This window comes from Meles meles, chromosome 14 (genome assembly GCF_922984935.1).
Source record: "Meles meles chromosome 14, mMelMel3.1 paternal haplotype, whole genome shotgun sequence".
In the NCBI taxonomy this organism is placed as follows: domain Eukaryota; kingdom Metazoa; phylum Chordata; class Mammalia; order Carnivora; family Mustelidae; genus Meles; species Meles meles.
The window spans coordinates 5121157-5146967 of NC_060079.1; the positions used below are offsets into that span (position 1 = coordinate 5121157).

General features: G+C 40.4%; 1 long non-coding RNA gene across 2 annotated transcripts in view; it reads left to right on the forward strand.

The window, feature by feature from the left end:
* Positions 1-24042, forward strand: part of LOC123925045 — a 33535-nt gene extending 9493 nt beyond the window's left edge. Inside the window, exons 1-3 of one of the 2 annotated variants that reach the window (XR_006814904.1) lie at positions 18530-18633; positions 21120-21487; positions 21611-24042. This is a non-coding gene — a long non-coding RNA (uncharacterized LOC123925045). Of the gene's footprint in view, positions 1-18529; positions 18634-21119; positions 21488-21610 lie in introns of those variants that run through there. The other variant, XR_006814905.1, reaches the window with a different exon arrangement.
* The last annotated feature ends 1769 nt before the right edge of the window (positions 24043-25811 follow it).

A 25811-nucleotide genomic window follows, 5' to 3' on the forward strand; every position in this document is an offset into this window, starting at 1 on the left:
AGGAATGTGCACAGCTGTGGAAACCAGGGCAGCTATGTGGAGGAGATTTTGCAGTTGTTCAGTTTGCCATATAATGAACTCACAAAATATTCCAGTCAGAAACCAAGATTGCTTTAATGAAAATTCATAGAGGAAAAGAAAACAGGTGAGACCACATTATTTAACCTAATTACAATCAGGGAACTTTCTTCATTATCTTCAAATAGTTTATTTTTAAACACACCATAGTGTGACTTTTCCCTTTGTTCTGCTGTGACATGAGGATGAATTTTCAATTTATGTGTACTATGAGGTGCCAGAGAGTACTAAGGTAGTTTGAGGAATATATATCCTCAGAGCTTCCTGGGTTCACTATGGAGCAAGTTTGCTGGAAAACTGAAGATCCTAAAGGAGCTCTTGAGGTCTCTTCTTAGAACTTTCATGAAATGATAAGTGAGTTTCAATGAGGAGTCAGATAACAATGGGGACTCAGGACAAGTGGTGAAGGAATGGTATGGAGGGAAAATCTGCCTCTTTCTAGATGTTTCCTTCTCTCCTTTGTTTTAGCTCTCTCTTTTCCTGGTTTACATTTTTTTCCTCTTGTTTTTTCTTTCACTCCCTTCTCCTCTCACATTTTATTTTTTATTTTTTTATTTTTATTTTTTAAAAGATTTTGTTTATTTTTTTGAGAGAGGGAGAGAGAGGGAGAGAGAGAATGATAAGGGGGAGGGTCAGAGGTAAAATGATCTTTTGACTCTGGGATCATGACCTGAGCAGAAAGCAGATGCTTAACCAACTGAGCCACCCAGGTGCCCTCCTCTCAGGGCAGTCTGTTTCTCCCATCTTTGGGTTCTCTGACCCCCTTCCCCAAAGCATTCATGTACATGTATGTATTTGTTACTTTTAGAAATCAACCAAAAATTCTGATGTAATATATTGAATGTGATTGAGAGAAAGATGCTGAAATTGTGCTCGAAGAAGAGCAATGTTTTCTATTTCATCAGAGAATCTGGTAGTTTTTTAAGATTTTATTTATTTATTTGACAGACAGAGATCACAAGTAGGCAGAGAGGCAGGCAGAGAGAGAGAGAGAGGGGAGGAAGCAGGCTCCCTGCTGAGCAGAGAGCCCGACGCGGGGCTCGATCCCAGAACCCTGGGATCATGACCTGAGCTGAAGGCAGAGGCTTTAACCCACTGAGCCACCCAGGCGCCCCAAGAATCTGGTAGTTTTTATGAACTGTGGAACAATAGTATTTATGGAGGAGTTTCACGAAGTCAAAGCAAGCTCAGACCCAGGATCTAGGAGGAATAGGCTAGGAGGAATTGGTGTTGGGGAACTGATGTCTGCTTTAGAATCGCAACACTCACTGACCTGCTGCTCTGAGAATGTTTCAGAAAAGGAGGGTCGGGCCCGGCTGGGGGACTTTGTGGGAGGTCATACAAGGTGAATGATGCTACAGTGAGGTGAAGGTCTTGAAGCAAATCTTCATGAGCAAGCTATTAGTCTAGATAAATATCCCATTTTACTAGGTTCCTGTCTTATTTTCCTGAACTAAGTAACTTAGTTATTTTTGCTTGTTGTCAGTGTTGTTTATCACAGGGACATGAAAGTATTTTGGGACTCACTTTTCAGCCTGCATCACCTTGTCATGGGTGCACATCAATATGGCATATCGCAGTTATTATACTTAGGTTACATGTCTTTTCCTGAAGACTGTGAAGAATTAATAGCACATTATTATTTTTTTATCATGATAAATATGTTGCCTGGCAGCAATTTTAAGCCTAATCTTAAAGTCAAATGTGGAATATAAATGACAAGACAAAACAAAAAAATCTCAAAAGCCTTTCCCAGTTCCTACTTCTTAATGAATCACTGGGATCACAGGGTTACACAGATGACCAGAAAATCTCAGCACTTGGGTGGTTCCTGGTACATGGGGCTGGCAAGATTTAAAATAAGAATAAAATTTTGTAACGGAGGTGAATGGACCACACTGATTATTTCTGCAAGAAGGCATTTTTTCCCCGATGTTGTGGTTTTCCCTATTGTGACAGACTCAGCTGACTTCTGCTGGTCTCAGAAGTCAGCAGGTGTATTCACACTAGTTTTCCTGAAATTTGTCATTGCACACACTTTTCCAGATTTTGTAAACTCTGCTAAACCATGCCATGTACTCAGGAATAAATAGAGAAAGACCATTCAGTTAGCTAATGATACTAATCGAACGCTTATTTGGCAGGGCAATACACCATGCCCCTGAAGATTCCCCACGTAATGACAAAGAGAGTTTGAGGTTTCTGAGAGCCAGGCATGCCAGATTTAATGTTCTAGGGCAAAGAAACGATATATAAGCAAAATAGGTTGATAAATCAGTATCTGTATGCAGATTTATTTTCTCTTGACAGACTAAGCCTGTCCCGAGAAGTATCAGCAGCATGGTGAGCTAGTCTAGAATCACGTAATATGAAGAGCGGTTAGAAGAATTAGGCATTTTTAGCCTGGGGAAGAAGACATAATGGGGACAAGATAGTTGTCTTTAAACATTTGAGAAGCTGTCAGATGGGAAAGGATTAGACTGGTTCTGTGAAACTCCAGAGGGCATAAATATGGGGGAAGTTTCAAGGAAGCAGATTGGGGGTGAAAAGAAATTTTGAACAGTTTGATTTATACAAACAAGGGATGAGTTCTAAAACATAATAAGGTGTGTTCATGGAAGGAATTTCTGCTCCAATTAATTCGTGGACACGTGGATTAGGTATCTTTGAAGGTACCTTCCAACTCTCAGATTCTGTGATTCTTGGATGTGAAAATTCCACTTGACATAGAGTCATCTCTGTTTACCACAACCAGTCACAATAACACACTTAAAGGTGTGCCGACATCCACACTGAAACATGGCTTGCAAGGACCCCAGAGGCATGACCTCTGACAATCTCTATCCTTCTCCAGCCCAACTCTCCTCCTCATTCTCCAATCAGCTTTCCTGCTGCTCATAGACCGATCTTTCTTTCTTTCTTTCTTTCTTTCTTTCTTTCTTTCTTTCTTTCTTTCTTTCTCTTTCTTCTTTCCTTCATTTGCGATAGAGAGAGAAAGAGAGAGAGAGAGCACACAAATGGGGGAGGCAGAGGGAAAGGAAGAAGTAGACACCCCGATGAGCAGGGAGACTGACGCAGGGCTAAATCCCAGCACACTAGGATTATGACCTGAGCTAAAGCAGACGGTTAACCAACTGAGCCAACCAGGCACCCCTAGAATTTTCTTTTTAGCTCAGAGTCATCATACATCCTCATCCTGCTCTTCCCCACTTAACTCTGTACATCTCCAGGTAAATGTCTTCCTCTCCCAGGGAAGCCCTTAGTCACCAGTTCATTTCCCCTTTTAAAAGCCTGCATAGCACCATACACTGCCCTTTTACAATATTCATCCCACCATTTGAGAACTATTTTTTCACTATCTTTTCTACGGTTTTCTATAGGACTTGAGGGTGGGGACATGTCCCTGGTTCATGGCTTTATCATCAGTATCTTGGCACAGTTCTGAGCACATTTTCCAAAAATATTTGCTAGATGAATGTTATCCTCCTGGATTTAAAAATGCTCGGATATATTGATATCAGATTTACTTTTAAAGTTTCCAGGACTCATCATTGTATGTATCTATGAGGGAGTTATGATGATTTAGAATTGGAAAGCTTTTGAATATTTTTAAGATTTTTATAACTTTACAGTATTGCAAAATTTCTTTCATGTGGTAATACTTGTCGAGTTCTTGGAGCAGCTTTCCCCACATATTACTACAATGATCCAGCTAATGGGAGGTGGGAGCAAATGGGAGCAGAAAACCATGGTCAGATTTGCCTGATTTGGGGGCACAGTGAGGGAAAGAAGTACTAGAAGGGAAACAAGTGCTAATAGCGAGAAAAGGTGGTAAAGAGAAAAGGCCAGAGTGGCTCTGCACACAATTATACTTGGTTTACTTCTCAGCTGAAGTGAGAATTTATGATTAACACACCTCTCTGCCATCCCACTACAAGCTCTAATGACCTGATAACTGAACACACAGGACAATGTTTAGCTGTGACATCTAGGAGGGAAATTTTTACACTACTTTAGTGTAATTCAGTACTATTGTCCACTTTTGTTTTCTGAAAACCTGTTCTTCACTATCCCTGATGCTTTTGCCTAAGAAAAGTTAATTTCCGTCTCAGACATTTTCAACCTTTTGACAGGTTTTCACACCGGTTGGCATGGGACAAAAATCACTGGTTGGTTTTTATGGTGGAGCCTGGATCCATGTTTACTGTCTATGGTTCATTATGAGAGGTCTCCCTGAGCTTGTTTGGTAGTTTGGAGACCACACTGACAGGAGAAGATATTCATTCCTTTGAATTTGTGTGATTACATGAAGCCGTTTTTCTCTTCCTGCCCATCCATCCTGTTTGCTTTTCTTCAAGAAAATAACCCAATCTTGTGCTACTGACTGTACTGATAGAAGTAGAAGCCCTATAATAGGCAATGTAACAGATTAGTGTATAATATTATTAGGGTCAACTGCTTACAGAGGCCCTTAGAAGTTGTTTCATTCAGGGAAGAGATAGTAATCATAGATATGACCCCTTTTGCAGCAACTGCCATTGTCCTAGGAATATCAGTCCCAAATTGTTGCTTTAGCAGTGACAGTGGAAAGAAGAGAAATGCAGCTGAGCCACTGTGGTGTCTGATGCCCAAATGGTGACTTGATCCATTTTCAGTAGGGAGTGGGGTTTGAGTTATTTTTTCCAGAACTGAAGATATGTCTAAGATGAGTCATCCTTGCTTTTAGTGGTTATGTTCAAGTCAACAAGTATTTCCTGAGAAATTCAGAGGAATACTACAATGAGTAAGAATCTTACACTGAATCTCTTCTTGGCCTATGGACCTCATTGCATTTTTGGGGACACATGGATTGGTTGTGTGTGACATTATTCCCATTAGCAAGATGCTTAGGTCAGTGGTGCCAACAGGTGTGTGGGTATAAGTCATAATAGAGGAATAAAGTCCTGTGGTTGTCTTTTATCATAATGCAGCAACTGGAATATCGGAGGGGGGCTTCCAGATGAAGTCCTGGTGGGAAGGGGTTGGTGAACTGGGAATTGACAACAATGTGACCAGCTAGATGTTGCTCAGAAGCTCAAATGGACCACTGCAGTCTAGGTAGGAGATCTATTAAACAATCCTTTGGATCCTATGGTTGGAAGAACAGGGCAATAAAGTCAGATAAGAGGAACAGATAAAAACGGACTAGTGAGAAGACAGTTAAAATACTTGTTCTCGAAAGAATGAGAAAGAATCCCGAATGAATCTTTGCTGGCAGGCCCTTCCCTGGTGTGACCTCAGCTAGCTGGGGGCGCTGCGCCCGTGGTCGCTCTAATCCCAAGGGTGACTCTTTCCAAACTGCTGCGTGTCCCTGTGTGCATTCCTGTAGAAGCCTGCAGCTGCACGTGAATACAAGGAAGACAATCCTTGTCTCTGGGACTGTCAGCCTGTCACATTTGATGAGTCTTAGATTTGAAAAGGAAAAAAAAGAAACAAAACACTCGCATCAAACAGATATGCAGTGCCCAGAGCTCAAAAAGAAAATAGGCCACACTGGTGGACCTCTCTCTCTCTCTCTCTGAAAAAAAAAGGAAAAAAAAGTCACATGAATTCAAATTTGGAACAAGACTGCATCCTCCACAAGGCCTGCCTCACTGAAAGCTTTGGGTGTCCGTGGGTATGCTGCATTGCTCCATCTGGCAAAGAAAGAAGGAGGTGATTCAGGACAAATTGAAGCAGTGCAGGGAAACCTGGCACTAAATTTAGCAAGAAATCTTGTAATCCTGCAGCTGGCTGAGTCCGTTGCTGGGTAGGCTCTGTCCACGCAGAGCCCAACACAGCCCTCAAGGACAACTGATGGAGCATGGGCAGAAAGCCACGTGGTCCTGGAAGAGGCTTTCTCATCTCTTATTCTTGTTTTCTAAAACTCATGCACTTTTTAATTTTTTTTAAGGGCTGGAAAGATCCCTTTGTTATTGGCCTTCCATTACCTAATTAAAAATAAGAACAGCATGTGAGAAAACTGTTAACATATAAGAAGAAAGTTACTCTCCTCTTGGGCAAGTTGGACTTCCAAACCTTGTAAGATGTTCCCCTGGAGGGTGACTCACACCCTCAGGATTACCACTCCCAAGCACCTCAGAGGGAACAACATTTGGTGTGTCAAAGAAAGGACATGCAAGAAGGGGGAGGATTTTCCACAAAAGTACAGCTTCCTGCCAGAGAGCACACGTGAGGCCAGGACATTTGGGCATAAACAACTCACACATCGGAAAGAGCGAGAAAAACACAGAGATGACTGCTGAGAGGGTTGAAGAAATCCATGTATTTTTCAGAATGTGGCAAAATCCTCTGTGGTCACTCTATCAGAAACAAAATTATTAAAGTGGACCTTTATTATGTTAAGCCAAATGGGACCTTCCCCTTTCAAGAAATAAAGTTTAAAAAGAAACTGGAATCCTGATTTTTCATGTGATCCTGAGTCTATTACCTAAATATTTTATTTCACTTTCTCTGTATTCATATGTAAACAATTTTATGACTTATCTCTCCACCTCAGGGGGCTCTATGACAAGAAACTAGGACCACAGCTCTGTTCTCCATCTACTACAGGGTTGAGTGCACACTCTCACCGGGGAGTGGTAAGGGCTTCTCCTCGGAGGGGGCGGAGATTGAGGGTTAGCCTAATACAGATTGAGGGCATTCAGTCTCAGTGAGGCAACCAGGGCCAGGTGGTCAAGGGCAAGGGCAAAGGGCAGAAATGAGCCTGTTCTCCCTTCAGCCTTCCTATAATAATTTCACACTCTTGACAGTAGAGACATTTTTATGGTTGTCTCTGTTGAGCTTCCCACCCCATCCCCATATCTATGTCTGTTTCAGCTTCCAGCTTAGTAGAAGTCCCTTGGTGCCATTTTTCTCTGACTCCATCCTCTCACTCTCCAGCTCTTGCTGCTCCCCTCTCGGTTCTGTGCTCCATGGCAATGTCCTCCCTTGCACAGTCTCAGCTACTGCTGAAGGGTTTCAGTTTTCTACCTGTAGCTTAAACTTTCTGCTGGAGCTCCAAGACCTGATAAACAACATGCTAACCCAGAGGCCTTGTGGGTATCCCCATATCAATATTTCCCAAATCAAACATATTCACTAATTAGCTTATTAATAAGCTGCTATATGCCAGATCCTGTGTGAGAAATCAATAGCCAAGCCAACCAATAACATATTGAATGATAAAACAGTTTTAGCCTCATTTTTGGGACCACAGGCTTTGGAGAGGGAAAAGCTGGGTTTTGTCACTTTTAAGGTGTATGAACTTAGATGAGTTACAGAAATTCTCAGGATCTCAATTTATTGTAAAAAGAGGATAATAACATTACCATCTTGAAGTGCCATTGTAAGAATTAAATGTGATAATGTTTGAAAGGTACATAAACAAAGCATGGTATGTAGCTAAGATCAGTAAATACTAGTGGTCAGGAAAGAGATGTAAAAGAAATATAGGGACAGCTAACAATTTCTTAATGGATCAGGGATGACTTCATAGTGGTAGAGGAGTTGAGATCATCTCTCAAAGATGACAAGCAGTCAGACAGATGGGAGTGGGGAGGGGAGATCTATTTCACTCTCCAGAGTGAAATAGCATGTGACATTTGTTGAATCTTAAGCAGTATAGTACCAAGAGCAGGGAATTTGTGGGGATTAATGAGGAGAGATGAAGGTAGAATGTATGGGAACATCGTATCATGAAGTATCTTGTGTGTTAATCTAAAGAGTCTCAAATTTATCCTGAATTGAAGGAATTTCAACAGCAAAATGACATGATCAGATTTGTATTTCAGAAAGAACACATAGGCAACTGTGTGAAGTAGGGATTGGAGCTGTGCCAGGCTTGAGGGAAGGAGGCTAGTTAGGAGGCAGTTGTGGTAATCCAGGCAAGAAGTGATGAGGGTCTGGATTAAGGTAATGACTTTGGGGATAGAGAGAATGACATGGAGATGAGTCAATATTAAGGAGTTAAAATCTGTAGGACTTGGTAGCTCAGTGTGAAGTCTCAATGAGAAAAAAGAATCTGGGATGCCTGCCAAATTTCTGTGTGGGCAAGTGGATGGATGGTAACATCATTCAATGAGATATGGAAGTTGAAAAGAGGAAACATTTTGATATTGGGTCCAGTTTGGGACCTAATGATATTTCTGTTAGATTAATTTAATGACTGATGTTAATGGAAGTCTGGGTTTTTTTTTCCACATGTAAATAACCAAAGTCCAGGGGATGATAAGTAGTATAGTCTGTTCAGATGAAGAATCAGGTGTCAGGTGAAAAGAGCCAAAAGCAAAGACTTGGAGGGATAATGGACATTTAGGAAGGAAGATAACAAATCAGTGACATAGTCTGGATTAACAAGTCATGGAGCTCAAAAGAGAATCAGGAAAGTTAGCATTGTAGGAAGTGAATGGTCACAGACACAAACATACCGAGTTAAGGAAGAGGAAACTGAACACTGAGTTGGGAAATGTGGAGGTCATTCATGAACTTGGGGAGAACAATTTCATTGGAGTTGTAAAATGAATGTCAGAATACAGTGAGTTGAAAAGAACTGAGTTGAAAGGAAGGGAGAAAGGGTAATCTCCAATATATTCTACTGAGTTAAGAAGATTTATCATGAAAGAAAGGAAAAGAAGAGAGAACGGAATTTAGAACAGGATTTGAAATTTAAGAAAGTAAGTTTTTATTTATTTTTTGGAGCAAATGTGGAAGGACACTGTGTGTATGTGTGTGTGTGTGTGTGTGTGTGTGTGTGTGTTTAGAAGGAAAGACAGTAGAAATAGAAAGATATAATAGAACATTGTCCTTGAGGTTGTGGGAAGAGATGGTTACAGAGCATGAGTGAGGGATGGCACAGGCTCTGGGAAGAAGGGTTACTTTCTCCACTGAGAACCAAAGAAAATGATGAAAGACAAGTTTATGTATAAATTCATTTTAATGGAGAAAAGAAAGAGTCCTTGCTTGGTACAGTATGTTTGTTCCTGTTAATTAGGGGCAAGTTCATCCATTGAAAATATGGAAGAGGTGGGCTTGAGGTTAGGTAGAACACTTTAAATAGATTTTGGGAGGGGTAGAATTGGGAAATACCTAATATTTGTTGGGTGTTTACTGCATTCTACTTATATCTTTAATCGTTGTAAATATATTCATTTTTTTGATTCTTACAATAACTCTTTAAGACAGATATAATAATCATCTTTATTTTAGAGATGGGGAAACTAAGGCACAGGGAATTTTTAAAAAAATGCTTTGACAGTTATCTTGTTAGAGAAGGGCTTGAACTCAATATTTTGACTCCATAGGCCATATTTAATGTACTAGCGTATACAGAGAACACTAATATTCATTTATTCATTCAGTAAATATTAACCAAATATTTTCTATGTGCAAAGACTTTTTTTTTTTAAAGATTTTTTTTTTTATTTTTATTTGACAGACAGAGATCACAAGTAAGCAGAGAGGCAGGCAGAGAGAGAGAGAGAAGAGGAAGCAGGCTCCCTGCAGAGCAGACTGCCCAATGTGGGGCTCGATCCCAGGACTCTGGGATCATGACCTGAGCCGAAGGCAGAGGCTTTAACCCACTGAGCCACCCGGGCGCCCCTATGTGCAAAGACTTTTTAATCTTATCAGATGCATTGATACACAAATAGTCGAGATATTTATGTTCATATTTAATGATGGGAGACTGGCAAGAAACAAAAGAGGAAAATTGTAGTTCATAGTCGATGAAAAGTAGTGTAAAATAAAGGGTAACATAGAACAGATTGAGGGGCCGAAGAGGTAGGTTGTGAATATAGGTATGGGTAGAACTTATTTGAGATGATACCATTTGAGCAAAGACTTGGAAGAGGGAAGGGATTAGCCATGTAGATAGTGGAGAGAACATTCTAGTCCCAAGGCATGACTGGGTTGACATCCTGAAGGAAAAAGGAGGATAGTGTGGAAGATGTTTCTTACGCAAGGTGGGGATGGGGAGGAGTAGGAGGTGGCTATGGGGGTGCTCGCGTCGGCAGCACATATACAAAAAGATGCTATGGGGGTGCTCGCGTCGGCAGCACATACACAAAAAAGACGCTATGGGGGTGCTCGCGTCGGCAGCACATACACAAAAAAGACGCTATGGGGGTGCTCGCGTCGGCAGCACATACACAAAAAAGACGCTATGGGGGTGCTCGCGTCGGCAGCACATACACAAAAAAGACGCTATGGGGGTGCTCGCGTCGGCAGCACATATACAAAAAGACGCTATGGGGGTGCTCGCGTCGGCAGCACATATACAAAAAGACGCTATGGGGGTGCTCGCGTCGGCAGCACATATACAAAAAAGACGCTATGGGGGTGCTCGCGTCGGCAGCACATATACAAAAAGACGCTATGGGGGTGCTCGCGTCGGCAGCACATATACAAAAAGACGCTATGGGGGTGCTCGCGTCGGCAGCACATACACAAAAAGGATGCTATGGGGGTGCTCGCGTCGGCAGCACATACACAAAAAGGATGCTATGGGGGTGCTCGCGTCGGCAGCACATACACAAAAAGGATGCTATGGGGGTGCTCGCGTCGGCAGCACATACACAAAAAAGACGCTATGGGGGTGCTCGCGTCGGCAGCACATACACAAAAAAGATGCTATGGGGGTGCTCGCGTCGGCAGCACATATACAAAAAGATGCTATGGGGGTGCTCGCGTCGGCAGCACATACACAAAAAGGATGCTATGGGGGTGCTCGCGTCGGCAGCACATACACAAAAAGGATGCTATGGGGGTGCTCGCGTCGGCAGCACATACACAAAAAGGATGCTATGGGGGTGCTCGCGTCGGCAGCACATATACAAAAAGATGCTATGGGGGTGCTCGCGTCGGCAGCACATATACAAAAAGATGCTATGGGGGTGCTCGCGTCGGCAGCACATACACAAAAAGGATGCTATGGGGGTGCTCGCGTCGGCAGCACATACACAAAAAGGATGCTATGGGGGTGCTCGCGTCGGCAGCACATATACAAAAAGGATGCTATGGGGGTGCTCGCGTCGGCAGCACATATACAAAAAGATGCTATGGGGGTGCTCGCGTCGGCAGCACATACACAAAAAAGACGCTATGGGGGTGCTCGCGTCGGCAGCACATATACAAAAAGGATGCTATGGGGGTGCTCGCGTCGGCAGCACATATACAAAAAAGATGCTATGGGGACGTGCAGATCATGCAGGAGCTTTGGGCTTTACTCTGTGTAAAATGGGGGAGCATTGCAGGTTTTGAACAGGAAGTGACATATGAACATTTTTAGGTATTAAAAAGATGACTCTGGCTGATGTCTTCTGAATAGACAGACGGTGCGTGAAGAAGCAGGGGGACCAGAAGGGAGTGGGCTGTCATGGAGGTGATTGAAGATAGTAGCTGGGACCAAAATAGTGGTATTAGAAATAGTGAGTAGTGGTTGGATTCTGAATAAATTTAAGGGGTGGAACAAACAGAATTTCCTGACTCACTGCAGGTGGAGTGTAGAAAAGGAGACAATAGAAAGATAACTCTTGAGGGGCTTTGACTTACGTTATTATAAATGGAGTTGGCATAACTGAAATGGAGAAGAGCCAGTGTAGGTTTAGGGGACAATCAGGTGTGACAATCTTTCCAACTGTGTAAGGTTTCTCCCTCAGCATTCAGCATGCCTTATAGATAGAAGAGTGGAATGGGAGAGTTTGACAGATCAGATACTGAGGATTTACAAAGTAAGCTCAAAGGAAGGACTAGGGGTATGAGATTTTGGAGGAAAATAAGACTCAAGAAATGTGGAAGTAATAAAAGTGATGGAAGTAATGGAAGTATGGACTATAGATTCTAACGTTCAAAGAAAAGTAAATTAAATCTCAAAGAGGATAGTGGTGTCACCAGATGCACAGGGTCCAGTGTGGGGTTTTTCACAGAGTAAAACCCCATGTGAGGGGTTGTGGAGGGAGTTGTTAAGCATAATGAAAAAAATTAGAAAAATTGCAAAATGTCTGGATCATGGGACCAAGGCTTTGAAGTGATTGAAAGTTAAAAATCTTGAGAATAGGGGCACCTGGGTGGCTCAGTGGGTTAAAGCCTCTGCCTTCGGCTCAGGTCATGATCCCAGGGTACTGTGATCGAGCCCCACATCGGGCTCTCTGCTCAGCAGGGAGCCTGCTTCCCCCTCTCTCTCTGCCCGCCTCTCTGCCTACTTGTGATCTCTGTCTGTCAAATAAATAAATAAAATCTTAAAAAAAATCTTGAGAATAAGGAAGTGAATAAGCTGGAATGACAGGTTGTGTGAGTAAAAGCAAGGTATTAAGTTTGAGATTCCAGAATGGGTTGAGTTCTAGGTAATGGACAACTCGGGGGTAAAGCCATTGGAAGGGCTGCTGAAGTGAAGTAGAGATCGACAGATGGAACTACAGTCAGAAGAGGATGTAAGATGGATTGATCACTTAGTTTTTTGCTTTATTAAGATGTAATTGATATACGATAAAATGCAAATATTAAAGTGTGAAATTGGACAACTTTTGATCTTGTAGACACCCATAGAACAATCACCACAATCAAGATAGTGAACATATTCATTACCCTCAAAAGTATCTCCATGCCTCTTTGCCATCCCTCACTCCTTCCCACTCCACTCTGCCCACCCCATTCCCAAGCAAAAACTGACCTGCTTCTGTCACTACAGATTAATTTGTATGTTCTAGACTTTTACATATAATATATAATATATAACATATATAACATAATATATAACATATATATAATATATAACATATAATATGGAATCATATTATGTGTATTCTTTTTTCCTTTTTTAAAGATTTAGTTATTTATTGCGGGGGGGGTGTAAGAGGGAGAGGCAGAAAGAGAATCCTTAAGCAGACTCCCTGCTGACTGAAGAGCCTGATACAGGGTTCTATCCCATGATCCTAAGATCATGACCTAAGCTGAAATCAAGAGTCAGACACTCAATCAACTTGAGCCACTCAGGCTCCCCACAATGCTGTTGTTATTTGGTTTTGCTGTCATTATTTGGTTTCCTTCACTCAGAATAACTACTGTAAAAGTTATTCTTGTTGTTGCAAATGTCAATAGTTAATTCCTTTTATTTTTGTGTAGTATTCCAGTGTATGGTCACACCTCAGTATTTTATCAGATGAATAACAGGTTTATATCTTTTGAAGGACATGAGGTTTGTTCCAGTTTTTGATTATTGCAAATAGAGTTGCTATAAATATCTACATATAAGTCTTTGGACATAGGCTTTCATTTCTCTTGGACAAATACCAAGGAGTAAACTGCTAAGTCATATGGTAGGTGCATGTTCCATTTATTAATAAACTACCTAATTGACTTTCAGATTCACAGTGGATTAGATCATTTTACCTTTTCACCAGCAGTGTATGAGAGTTCCAGTTGCTCTAACTCCTCACTAACACTTGGTATGGATAATCTTTATAAGAGTTTTAGAAATGTTCTTTGTACAAGTCCTCTGACAGATATATATTTCACCCAGTTTGTGGTTTCTTTCTTCATAGTCTTAACAATGTCTTTGGAAGAATAAAAGTGTAAAATTTGAATGAAATCTAATTTATGTATTTTTATTTTATAGTTCGTGATATTTTTGTCCTATTGAAGAAATCTTAAACCCATAGATACTATGATTTTTCTCCTGTATGTTCCTCAAGAAGGTTTCTTGTTTTAACCTCTACACATGGTCTAGGACTCATTTGCATATGTTGTGAGGTAAATGGTAAAATATTTTTTCCCCTTTGCTTATGGCTGTCTGCTTTTTAGCACAATTTGTTGAAAATACTTTCCTTTCCTTATTGAAATGCTTTGAGACCTTTTCTGAAAATCAATTGATCATATATATAGGAGTCTACTTCTGGACCATTGTCATTTATTTATCTGCCTACCTATATGGCAAGACCATGTTGCCCTGATAATAAGTATATAATAAATGGGTATAAAACAAATCTTCATATCATGTAGTATGAGTGATCCAACTTTGTTCTTCTTTTTCAAAGTCATTTTGACTACTACGAGATTATTTGCATTTTCAAATGAATTTTGGGATCAGCTTGCCAAATTCTACAAATTGACCCTATCAGCTGACACTAGGTGGGTCAATTTGTGGGAGGTTGGGTTTTAATAATACTGTCTTAAGAACCATACTTGAAAATGGTATTTCTCTATTTATTTAGGTCTTCAATTTCTCTTATCACTGTATAATTTTCAGTGAGCAAGTCTTGCAAATTTTTGTCAGATTTATTCGTGATCATCTGGTACGTAAGTTAATGAATAAATTATTAAGTGACGAAGACACAAATGTCCGTTGCAGAAGAATTCTAAATCAATTATGTATCCACTCCGCCCTAAAAGAGGAGGGGGTATAACTTCCTGCCCTTACAGGGTATGCTGTGCATAGTGACTTCTTTGCAATGAGTATAGTACAGACCAGGGAAATAAAAGAGTAACTTTTATTTACTATATATAACAGTGGAGAAACATGACAAGCACTACTTCAACCAGATGATCAAGGTCAACATTAACTTTCATAAATCATGTTGACAGTATGTACTCTTGAAATGATGTGATGGCAACGGCTCTTTATCTCTGTGATCTTCCTCCCAAAAACACAGAGCCCTAATCTAAACATGAGAAAAATATCAAACAAATTCCAGTGGAGGGATATCCCACAATATACCCAACAATTACTTCTCAAAACTGTCAAGGTCCTCAATATGCAGGTAAGGTTTCTCCCTGTCTTCTCATGGCTTGATAGCTCTTTCCTTTTTGTCAGTGAAGAATAGTCCCTCGTACATTTGTAATCCAATTTGTTCACCCACTCACTTATTAAAGGGCATCTTGATTGTTTTCAGTTTTTGTCAGTTATGAATAAAATAATCTGAGATATTCATGTGCAGGGCTTTACCTTTTTTCAAAATTTATTCTTTCTTGTGGACATATCTTTTCAACTCAATTGGGTAAATACCTAGGTTATGTAGTTGCTTCCTTGTATATTAAGACTATGGTAAGCTTTGTAAGAGACTGTCAGGTTGTCTTCCAAAGTGTAGCACCATTTCACATTCTATCCAGCAGTGAATGGGAGCTCTTCTTGCCCTACTTCCTTGTTGGCAGAGAGGCAGGCAGAGAGAGAGGGGGAAGCAGGCTCCCTGCTTAGCAGAGAGCCCGATGTGGGGTTCGATCCCAGGACCCTAAGATCATGACCCGAGCGGAAGGCAGAGGCTTAACCCGCTGAGCCACCCAAGCGCCCCTGTATAGTAAGTCTTGATGTTGGCTAGTGCCAAACCTCCACTTTGCTCGTCTTCAGTATTTTGTTTGCTATTCTGGGTCTTTTGTCATGCCATATACAATTTAGAGACAGTTTGTTAATTTTTGCAAGAATAGCTTGCTGAAATTTTGATGGGTGTTGCATTGAATTGATAGCTGGAGATGGGGAAAAACTGAGACTTCGACAACATTGAGTCACCCTACCCATGTACATGGAATATCTCTCTGTTTATTCAGACTTTTGTAGTTTTCTTCACATAGGTCCTGTGTGTATTTTTTTAGATTTATATCTAAGCATTTCAAGGGGTTTTTGGTGCTAATGTAAATTATATTGTGTTTTTAATTTCAAGTTCCAAATGTTTATTACTGGTATATGGAAAACAATTTGCTTTTGTGTATTAACCTTGTATCCTATGACTCTGCTGTAATCTAGGAGTTATTGATTTTTGTCAAATCTTTGGGATTTTCTACATACACAGTCATCTCTTTTGTGAGCAAAGACAGATTTAATTTTTCCTTTTTAATTTCTATACCTTTTACTTCCTTTTGTTTGTCTTATTACACTAACTAGGACTTCCAGTAGTGTTGAATAGGAGTGGAGAGAGGGGGCATCTTTACCTAGTTCCTGCTTTGAAGGGTGAAACAACCTTTCGTTTTTTCACAATTTAGTATGATGTTAAGTTAGTTGAGTCTTTTGTAATTGTTCTTTAGCAATTTGGGGAAGTTATTCTTTATTTCTAGTTTGCTAACAAATTTTACCATGAATTACTGTTGGATTTTATCAAATGCTTTTTCTGCATGTATCTGTATGATCACATGATTTTTCTTCTTTAGTCCATTGACATGATGGATTATGTTCATTGATTTTTAAATGTTGAAGCGTTTCCATACCTGGAAAAAAAAACCCCACATGGTCATGGTATATAATTATATAGAAAAAGTCCTCGGCCTTTTCTGTCCTAAGTAGGGAGAAACCCTGCTCTTCCCCACTGTATTTTTCTACCTGTGAGTCTCCTGTGTTGCTCATATGGGACGTTTCACTTCTGATGCCTTGGTCACCCAATGTGTGGAGGTTTCCCCCCACAACAAGCCATTCTCTATGACATAATCTGAGTGTCCTACAATTCAACTCAATTCTGACACTATCTGTCTGGAGACAGCATCAGATTCCCCAGGTTGGGGACAGGATCCCATAAAACTGCCCAATGCCTCTTTCAGATGCTGATTGCAAGCCCAGGTTATTACCTAGTAAAAAGATTACCATCTACAAGGTAACCAGAAGAGATGTCATGCATATACCCTCAGAAGAACAGAAATTTAAGTGAGAGACTGATTTTTGGTAAATGCCTGAATTACAGACCAAGACTTATCTCCTGACCTATGAACATCTGCCAAGAATTTCTTGCCCTTCTCCAGCTGATGAGCATACTGGTTGGAATTGGGCTGGATTTCCCCCTCTTTGCTCTCTGTGCGGGTAAATACAGCCCATCCCAAACCCTAGAAGGATTTGCGTGAGCATATGGCAGCATGCATTTTCTCAAATTGCAATTTCACTACTATTCCTGAATAAAGTCCATTTTTGGTACTTTGATTTTGCCTCAGTTTACCTAAAAAAAAAGATTTGGGTTGACAATCTGTGCTTCTGACCAATCGGCTATCTTTTGGAGGTTCGTATGATCCCTTGCCTTGGACTTCAGATATCAGTCACAAAACCTGGTTGTTAGCTGCACTTGTGACCCATTGGCTATAAGTCAGAAGCTCCCATCACCCCTCCTCAGCTTTGGTAAATTTGCTAGAGCAGCTTGCAGAACTCGGAGAAACATTTTACATACTAGATTACCTTTTTTTTTTTTTTTTTTTTAAGATTACCTCTTTTTATAAAAAGATATAACTCAGGAACAACCAGATGGAGGAGCTGTCCAGGACAAGGTGTGGGGAAAAGGTGTGCACTTCCAGGCCCTCTCCAGGCATACCACCCTCCCAGAACATCCACGTGGCCACAAATCTGGGGGCTCTCCCAAGCTTGAGCTCTTGGATTTTTATGGAAGCTTTATTATATAGTCTTGATGGATTGAATCACTGACAATTGGTGATTTATTCAACCCCCAGGCCCTCTTCCCTTCCTGGAGGTTGAGGAATGGGACTGAAAGTTCCAACCCTCTAATCACATGGTTGGTTCTCTTGGCAACCCACCTCCATCCTCAGGTGGGGGAAGAAATTCACCTCAAAGTAAGAGATACTTTTCTGACATCAACACTTAGAAAATTCCAAGGGTTTGGGAGTTGTGCATGAGGAATGATGGATAAAGACCAAATACATGTGAGAAATATATTTTAATAATCTGAAAGACCAAATACATATTTCTGTAATAAAGCATAATATTGAAATAATTCTTTTTCTGTCTCTACAAATGAATATAGTCACATGTCACTTTTAATGTAAAGCCCTGCCTGAACCCCTAGCGAGTTTATTGCTTTCTACTTAGGAACCACACAAAACTTGGCTTCTACCTTTATTATAGTACTTAACATAATGTGTTGTTTTTACACATTTTAAGTTCTGTAACAATACTCTGAGCAGCTGAGAAAAGAACTTCTTTTTGAAAAACTCCCCTTGTACCTGTAGCCCTCAGAGTGTTCCTATTTAACAGTAATTATCCTTATTATTCTCCCCTTCTCTAGTATTTAATGCTCTGCCAGACACATGTGAGTACTCAAAAATTTGTTGAAAGCAAAAAAAAAAAAAAAAAAAATTTATGTTCCAGACATAAAACATGTTCCAAAGCCAGTCAGTAAAATGCTGAAGTATTTTAATGATAAAACCTAATGCTGATGGTGACGTATCGAAAAGAATCCCATTTATTTTCTGTGACATTTCAAATGAACAATCTGGTCGACTTTATCAGTAAGGCAGCTACAGATTTCTGACCTTTGAACCCCTGCGGGCTGTGAAGGGCGGAGAAGGTGGCGCTGGGACTTTATCACTGGTCTGGGCCGCCCGAGATCGGCACTGGTGGTGTATCTCCGGCTCTGTAAACGTGCTGACATTGCACCAGACGTGCAGGTTGCTTCAGTGACCCTGCCTCGGCTCTGAGGTCAGCCTCTCTTATCCCACTTCCATCTGTCTTCTTCTATCTCAGGGTGGAGGAGAAAACAGGAGAAGACATCTTGTGTAACTGTTATCGACTGGGGAGGCGTAAAATAAGTAGCGCCGTCTCAGGCCTGTGGAACGGATCAAGGGGTAAGGGACAAAAGGAATCTCTTTCTTTTTGGAAGTTTCTGTGAAGTCCCAACAGAAAGGAAGGGTAATTTAGGCCTCTTTTATCCTCTTTTAGTGTGAGTCAGAAATTTGGGAGACCCTCAATATTTCGACTCTCAAATAAAAATGCCCGTGGTAAAATGTTTATCCAGACCGAGGATCATGGCCATGTTTCTAGAGCATTCTTCTTTGTATGTGAGAACCTTTGAGATCTTGTTTTCATGAAAAAGGCTTTACAGCAGCCATGAAAGAATCCTGTGGAAACCCTTACAAAGTCAAGCACAAAACACACTGGGATATCAGTAATACTCATCAGCTATTTTAGTGAGAACTTTCTCTCCAGCATAGTGGAACTAATTGCAGTGAATTGCCTGAGTAGAGTTATTTTTGTTTTAAGAAACTGCGACCCTGGCCTGAAGGAGCTAGACTCTTCCTTCTTGAAAAAGTACCATTATCATTTTTCCTACTCTATTTGAGTAAACCCATTTTCTAATCCTATTTATTGTTTTTCTCACCTTAAAACTTCAGATAGATATAATTACTTTCAAAGATAACACAGTGGTATAAAAAATTATTTTGCAAGTATTTTCACTTATAATTATTTCAATATTCTCATGAGGTAAAGATTAAGGAATTAAAGTATAATGAGATACTTTTTTAAAAAGATTTTATTTATTTATTTAAGAGAGAGAAAGAAAGTGAGAGAGAGAGAATGAGCAGTGTGGGGAGGCAGAGAGAGAAGGAGAAGCAGACTCCCCGATGAGCAGGAGACCCAACTAGGGGCTGGATCCCAGGACACTGGGATCATGTCCTGAGCCAAAGGCAGACACTTAACCGACTGAGCCACCCAGGTGCCCCTATAATGAGACAGTTTTCAAGGTCACACATTTGTTAGGGCTACAGTGAAAGGCAGAGCCTCAGCTTCCTGAGCCTAAACCAGAATTGCTCCAAGAGACCGCAGAGAATTGAACACAATGCATGCTATGGACTTTGCATCTATTAACTTGTAGTTGGGAGGTGTTATCATTATGTCAGTTTTACATATTGAGGGGATCAAGGCTTAGAGAGATAAGGCGATGTTCTCCAGACGATAGTCATGAGCTGTAGACCAGCTTTATGGCCGAACATGACTGAGCCCCAACTTTGAGCTGTGTTAGAGCAGCTACGCAGCTTGGCCAGAGCAGGTTTTCTCTGAGTGCTGTCATGGTGTTTGGCTGTCCAGGTAACGCCCAGTGCAAGAGTGCCTGACTTTTGGGATCAGCCCAGGCTTTATTGGCTGCACTTCTGCAGCCTTGCACCTTGCAAGAGGCAGCGCCATCAGGGAGGAATATCTTAAATTGGGATATCCAATGGAGATACTTCTTTTCTACTTGGTTTTTTGGAAGGGTGTCTTTTCTGCTGTGCTCAACAATGCCGTATGTGACGGCTGCCAGGCTGCCAGGCTCACTCACGTACAATTAGTACCTTGGGATCATTGTTCTCACTGTCTTAGCCAACCCACCTGTAGAATGGGCCTGGGACACAGCCAGGGCTTAGGAGAGAGGAATTCCAAAGTTAGTTTATAACTTCTTCATACTTCATGGGGGCGGGGTGGAGACAAAAGCTATATTCATTGGAGATAGTGTTATCTCTTTACCGCAGTCATAGAACTCAATATCTGGGCTTGAGATGGTGTAGTCTTATAAAGAAACTTCAGAGCTCATTGAAAATGTTATCAGTTACCAACTCACCACTGATAAAAAAGGCTATAATCTTTACTAAGCAGTTAAAGTATCAGGCTACAAACTGTGAACTTTCCTAATACTGATATTTGATGTTTCTGGTGAAATTCAGTGCTTGAGATGATACCTGGAAAGTCCATAAAACTTCAAAGATCTATAAACAAGTCAACTTAACTACCTCAAATATCCTAACATGCCACTGGTACTTCAACTTTTCCATGTGTTTACTGAGAAATAAAACTCAAACCACACTCGGGGGTTGGAAGCCATGTGGGTATGTGAGTTGGGGAATTCTGGGCTTCTAACGGGGATGTGGAATCCTTGGGTCCCTGGTTTACCCAGAGGGGGTTAACCTTGTAAGTTTGTACTTCTTTTCAGTCAGGGTAATACAAACAGAGGAGTTTTTTTGGCCAAGAGCTTGACAAGTGCCATTTAAACAGAGTATAATGATGGGTCTGACTGGTTCCATGTCAAGAAAAGTCAGGGAGCTCAGTAGCTAACTTGGCTACACTACGCATTTGCATTGGACTGGTAAACTTAACGCCTATTGCAGGAGTGGAAAATGCCATTGACATATGAGTTACGGTTGCTGTGAAAACCGTAACTTTGAGTTTATTGACTTTTGGTATGTTTAAGATTTTACCTGTTGTGTTAGCATGTTCAGAGTAGGAATGCCGAGTAGAATTCATGTCCCATTTTCAGATGAAGACCGATTCTGCTTTAAACTTTTTTCCCCTCTCCTAACAGGTTCTCTGAATCTACAGAAAGCTGTCAGAGACTTCAACTCTGGTTCAGTCGCTCCATTACCATTGGCTTGAATTAGAAAATACATCAGTCCTGTGTCCAACTCACAAAACTTAGACCCAAAAGGAAAAATAAATTCCTTGTGAGGTCATCCCTCTAGTCTGAACACTATCTGGTAGACTCCTTGAGCCACTAAAATGGCAAAGATCTTGGATGTCTGCCCAGCTGTCAGACAGAATGGAAGAGACAAGGAAAGTGGCCAGGAGCAGTGGCGCACAAGAACATGGAGCCTGAACAGGAAAACAGAGGAGATGGAGCAATGCTGCATAATGATGAGAGCAACTGACATGGGAGCGAAGAAAAGCACATCTGTGAGTGTGTGCGTGTGCGAGTGCGTGTATGTGTGAACGCGTGTGCGTGTGTTGGGGGAGGGAAGGGGAGTGCTAATGAAAACCTTTCAGACACAAATAAAACACTTACTCATTTCTTTACAGGTATTCCGTCAAAAAGAGTGGCAGAAAATCTGGGAACAGAGCTGGTGGCTTTTTGTCTTGAAAAGCCAAACAAAAAGTAAAGGAATAGAAAAAAGTAGAGGCAGAGCTGAGATGATTGTAAGCTATATTTGGTAAAGTGATCTGGGTGTGAGTATGTGTCTGCAAATTCTAGCTTGTTCCTCAGTGCTCGACACTTCCTCAGTCTGCATTCACAGCCAGCAGTCTGATTACTGACCTTTATAGAAAGAAGTCTGCTGAGATGGGGAAATTTCAACAGTGCACTTAGCAAGCTCGACGCGGAGGGGATCCTTCTTTCTGCAGTTTCACTTTTTCGGAGGGGCTAGTTACCTATCTGAAGGGAGTTAAGAGGTCCAGCAACTCTTGGATCCTCATCCTGTGAGCTCGAGATGTGTTTTCCAAGAAGGTTCTTTTTAGGCGTTTGAAATATTGAGAACATACCGCCATGTTTATTTGATTTTATTCCTTCATTTTTCTAAAAAGCAATTTGATACATTTGTATTTCTTTCTGGATAAAATCATGTGAAATTATTTTATATTGCTTGACAGACTGCATTGTTAACCCTCATAGTATGTAGTGTGTGTCAAGGAATGCATTACATACAGCGCACATTTATTGGACACACTGTAGTCTCTTAAAATACGGGTAAAAGCTGCTGTAAGCATCAAAATATCTCTGTTCTTCCAAGAGCAAAAAATATTGGGTTACTACCTGTTGGTTTGAGAGATACAGTTTAAACACTTACTTTACATAAAAATACATATTAAATAGAGCCCATTTTTGGATCACCTTTGATCTGTAAGTCGTACCAAAAGGAATAGATTTTACAGGGAACTCACCTATTCTTGATCAAGGTGGTTGGTTATTCACATATTTTTACAAAAGGTGAGTATTTTGTTCATTGCTTAAGAATAAGAGAAGCTTCCATAAAGGTGTGTGATGTCAGTTTTCTTTTTAAGAAGTTTTTTCTGACTTGCTAAAGTCTTCTGTACCTGCATAAGTTCTCCTCCAGTCCTTTCAGCTAAAAACCTAATTGAAGCTGATGTCCACCAGGGAGCATCAATGAACCTGTAGATCAAGGTTCTACAGGCATTTCCATGATCAGAGCAAAATGTTTGTTGGTTTAAGTTAGATCTTGTTCATTATAGGAGCCACAATATGGTAGGGTTGGCTGAGTCTGTATTTCCAATTTTTGTTTGCTGAGAACGCTCATAAAAATTTCTATCTTTTGAAAAATACCCAATAATTCCCAGGTCTGGATTATGTTCTGGTTATGTTCCTGAAAGCACAAACATTTTTCTGCCCAGATTTAGTGGGTGAGAATTAGGCTGATAATGGCTTATTTAAAAATTGTATGCTCTGTAGATATTTAAAAAGTATATAGATCTAAAAATTTTACATATACATTGCTGAAATCATACATATAATGCTATAACATTTGTATATTCATACATCCATGTGTCTAAAAGAGGTGGTCTTTTAAGAAAAATACCTAATTTAGTCACTTGGAGAGACTCGTCGGGCTCCCGAGCAGTCTACAGAAAGAGAGGACATGAAAACCTCATAGAAAGCTGAAATAAGAGTTGAAAAAACCTAAGCACATTTCTAGGAATAAGTAGGTCTCATATGCAAATATATAAATGGTCTGCATTGCCCTGATGGAAAGCTTTTTGTAGGTTCAAATCTTCAGTAACTTTGGCTTTTTACACAATAAAAATCAAATAAAAGCCCCAATTCCATCTCATGGCGATATAACCCAAGGTGCATAAAGTACATTTCTTTCCCAAACCATGAGCTGAGCATCGCTTTGTGGATTGTATGTCTAGTCACTTTCTGTGTATAGACAGGTTTCCATATGCCAGAGAAATAGGACTACTTCCAGGAACACGAATTTCACTGAGAGTTCTTTTCTGGAATATTTACAATGTGGTCATGCATCTGTGTTAAATTAGATCTGAAAATTTTCTGCCGATATAACAACTCTTAAAATCTAAGATGCTAGTACCATTTTTTTACATTCCAGATTGATTTTTAGATATCAGTTCAGGCTTTTTATTACTAGGATTCTTCACTCTATTGTTTTTTGAATGCCTTCTGTGCAGATGTAATTGTTTTCATTAAATATGATAGAAATGATATACTAAATGATTTTGAAAAATTGGCATAAAATGAATCCTTGCTTGGGGAAAATATGTCATATACACATACAAATAGAGAACAATTTTTAAACGTTTGCAAGTATACCGGGTCTATGAAGAATTCTGTGTAAGTACAATTGTGTAACATTTCCTTTAGCTTCTCTTCAGTAAGTGATGTTGGATTTACTGATTTCTGCAGCCCAGTGGGGATCTGGGATTATAGACCTCAAATCACAGTTCTATATGGAAGGCTTCTTAATGAATTAGATTTTCAATAAATGCCACATTGCAAAGGGTACTGAATTGTTTCGATCATTTTGATGAGTGTTTGAGTAAACATTAACAAAAGAAAATACTTGAAGTATTAAATAATGGAATTTACAATGGGCTCTTAATCATTCAGACACTTTCCTCAAATTTGCAACTGTATTTTGAGCGGCATCCAATAGGCACTCAAAGCTTTTGTTGGCCTAAACTCCTTGTCTTCTGCATAGATTATATGCCTTTGGAGCCATTCCCCATGTGGTTGCGTGTTGGCAGTACTGGGAGAGCTCTCCTGACTACAGATTCTGAATGCACAGATCTAAGGCTGGGCTTGCTCACGGCATGGGTTTGAAAGGGTCCCAGAAGATTCAAATATGTAGATGGCGTTAAGAACGCAGCTTCAGCAGTCAGCTTTTTGGAGAGAAGGACATTGCCATGGAATATGGGAATCATGTACATTGCAGTGGTGGGTATCTCAAAGGAGGAGATGATGGCTTGGGAACCCATATTCGGGATTAAAGGAATTGAGGGTCCCTCCAATCTAATGATTGCCTAAGAACATGTTAGGAAAGAAGGCTGAAGATTTTTTTTAGCTTCTAACCCAGACAAGATTAGGTGAGAACATAGTACTAAGGCATAAGTGTCCACTAAACTAAACCACGCGAGTCAAAATTTATCTAGGATTACATACTTTGTAGTAGGTAGCTTGTTTTTGTTTTTGTTTTGCTTTTATGGACTTGAGCTATATTGAGAGGTTTAGTTACCTAAGCTAAAATAATTTTTATGTGGCCTAGTCGGCATTTAGAGGGTGAATGGATGATGGAAATGGAAAGCAAATGCCAACTCTGCAGGTCTGCGTTGCCTTCCCATCACGGCAAGGAGACAGCAGAGCCTCTCATAGGGTTCTCTCCTCACCAACCACAAACCTGTATTTCAAAGATAATTCTCCGAGGCACAATGATGGGAGTGCTCGTTTATCAGCCAAGGAACCTGTTTCTTTTAATAACAACTGCATTAAAATTTTTGTTCAATTATAGTTTTTCTCCCCAACTATTAAAAGGGGCACTTTCCACAAAAGTTTTTATAATTGGCAGTAGGTTAGTCCTTAGAAAATCCTCAACCTTTAACAAATACTTTAGTACTATGTAAGCAAAAGATAAGAAGGAAGAGTAATTTTTGTCCAAAAATTAAAATAAATTTGCTTGCTTGCTTCGTGCAGACTGAACCTGAATATACCAGGTTGTGGGATTCATTCTGTGCTCTCTGGAATGTTTCCCATTTTGATAGATATCTTCTCTTCCTCCTTCAGGTTGGTCTTCAACTGTCAAATTTTTCCTTATCCTCTCCTGTGTTTAGACTTTTTTTATCAAGATTTTATTTATTTATTTATTTGAGAGAGAGAGAGAGAGCATGTGGGGGTGGGGAGGAACAGAGGGAAAAGGACAAGCGGGCTTCATGCTGACCTTGGAGCCAGACTCAGGGCTTGATCTCATGACCCTGAAGTCATGACCTCAGTCAAAATCAGGAATCAGACATTCAACTGACTGAGCCACCCAGGCGCCCCATGTTCAGTCTTTTTATTTTCTTCAGTTTAGTTATGGGTTGTATACAATTCACCTGAGTCCTTTCTACCTTTTGGATATTTTTTCTTTAAAACTCACAGTAGTCATAAATTCAGTTTTTAGCATATGCTGGTTTTTTAAAAAAGATTTTATTTATTTATTTGACTGACAGAGATCACAAGTAGGCAGAGAGGCAGGCAGAGAGAGAGGAAGGGAAG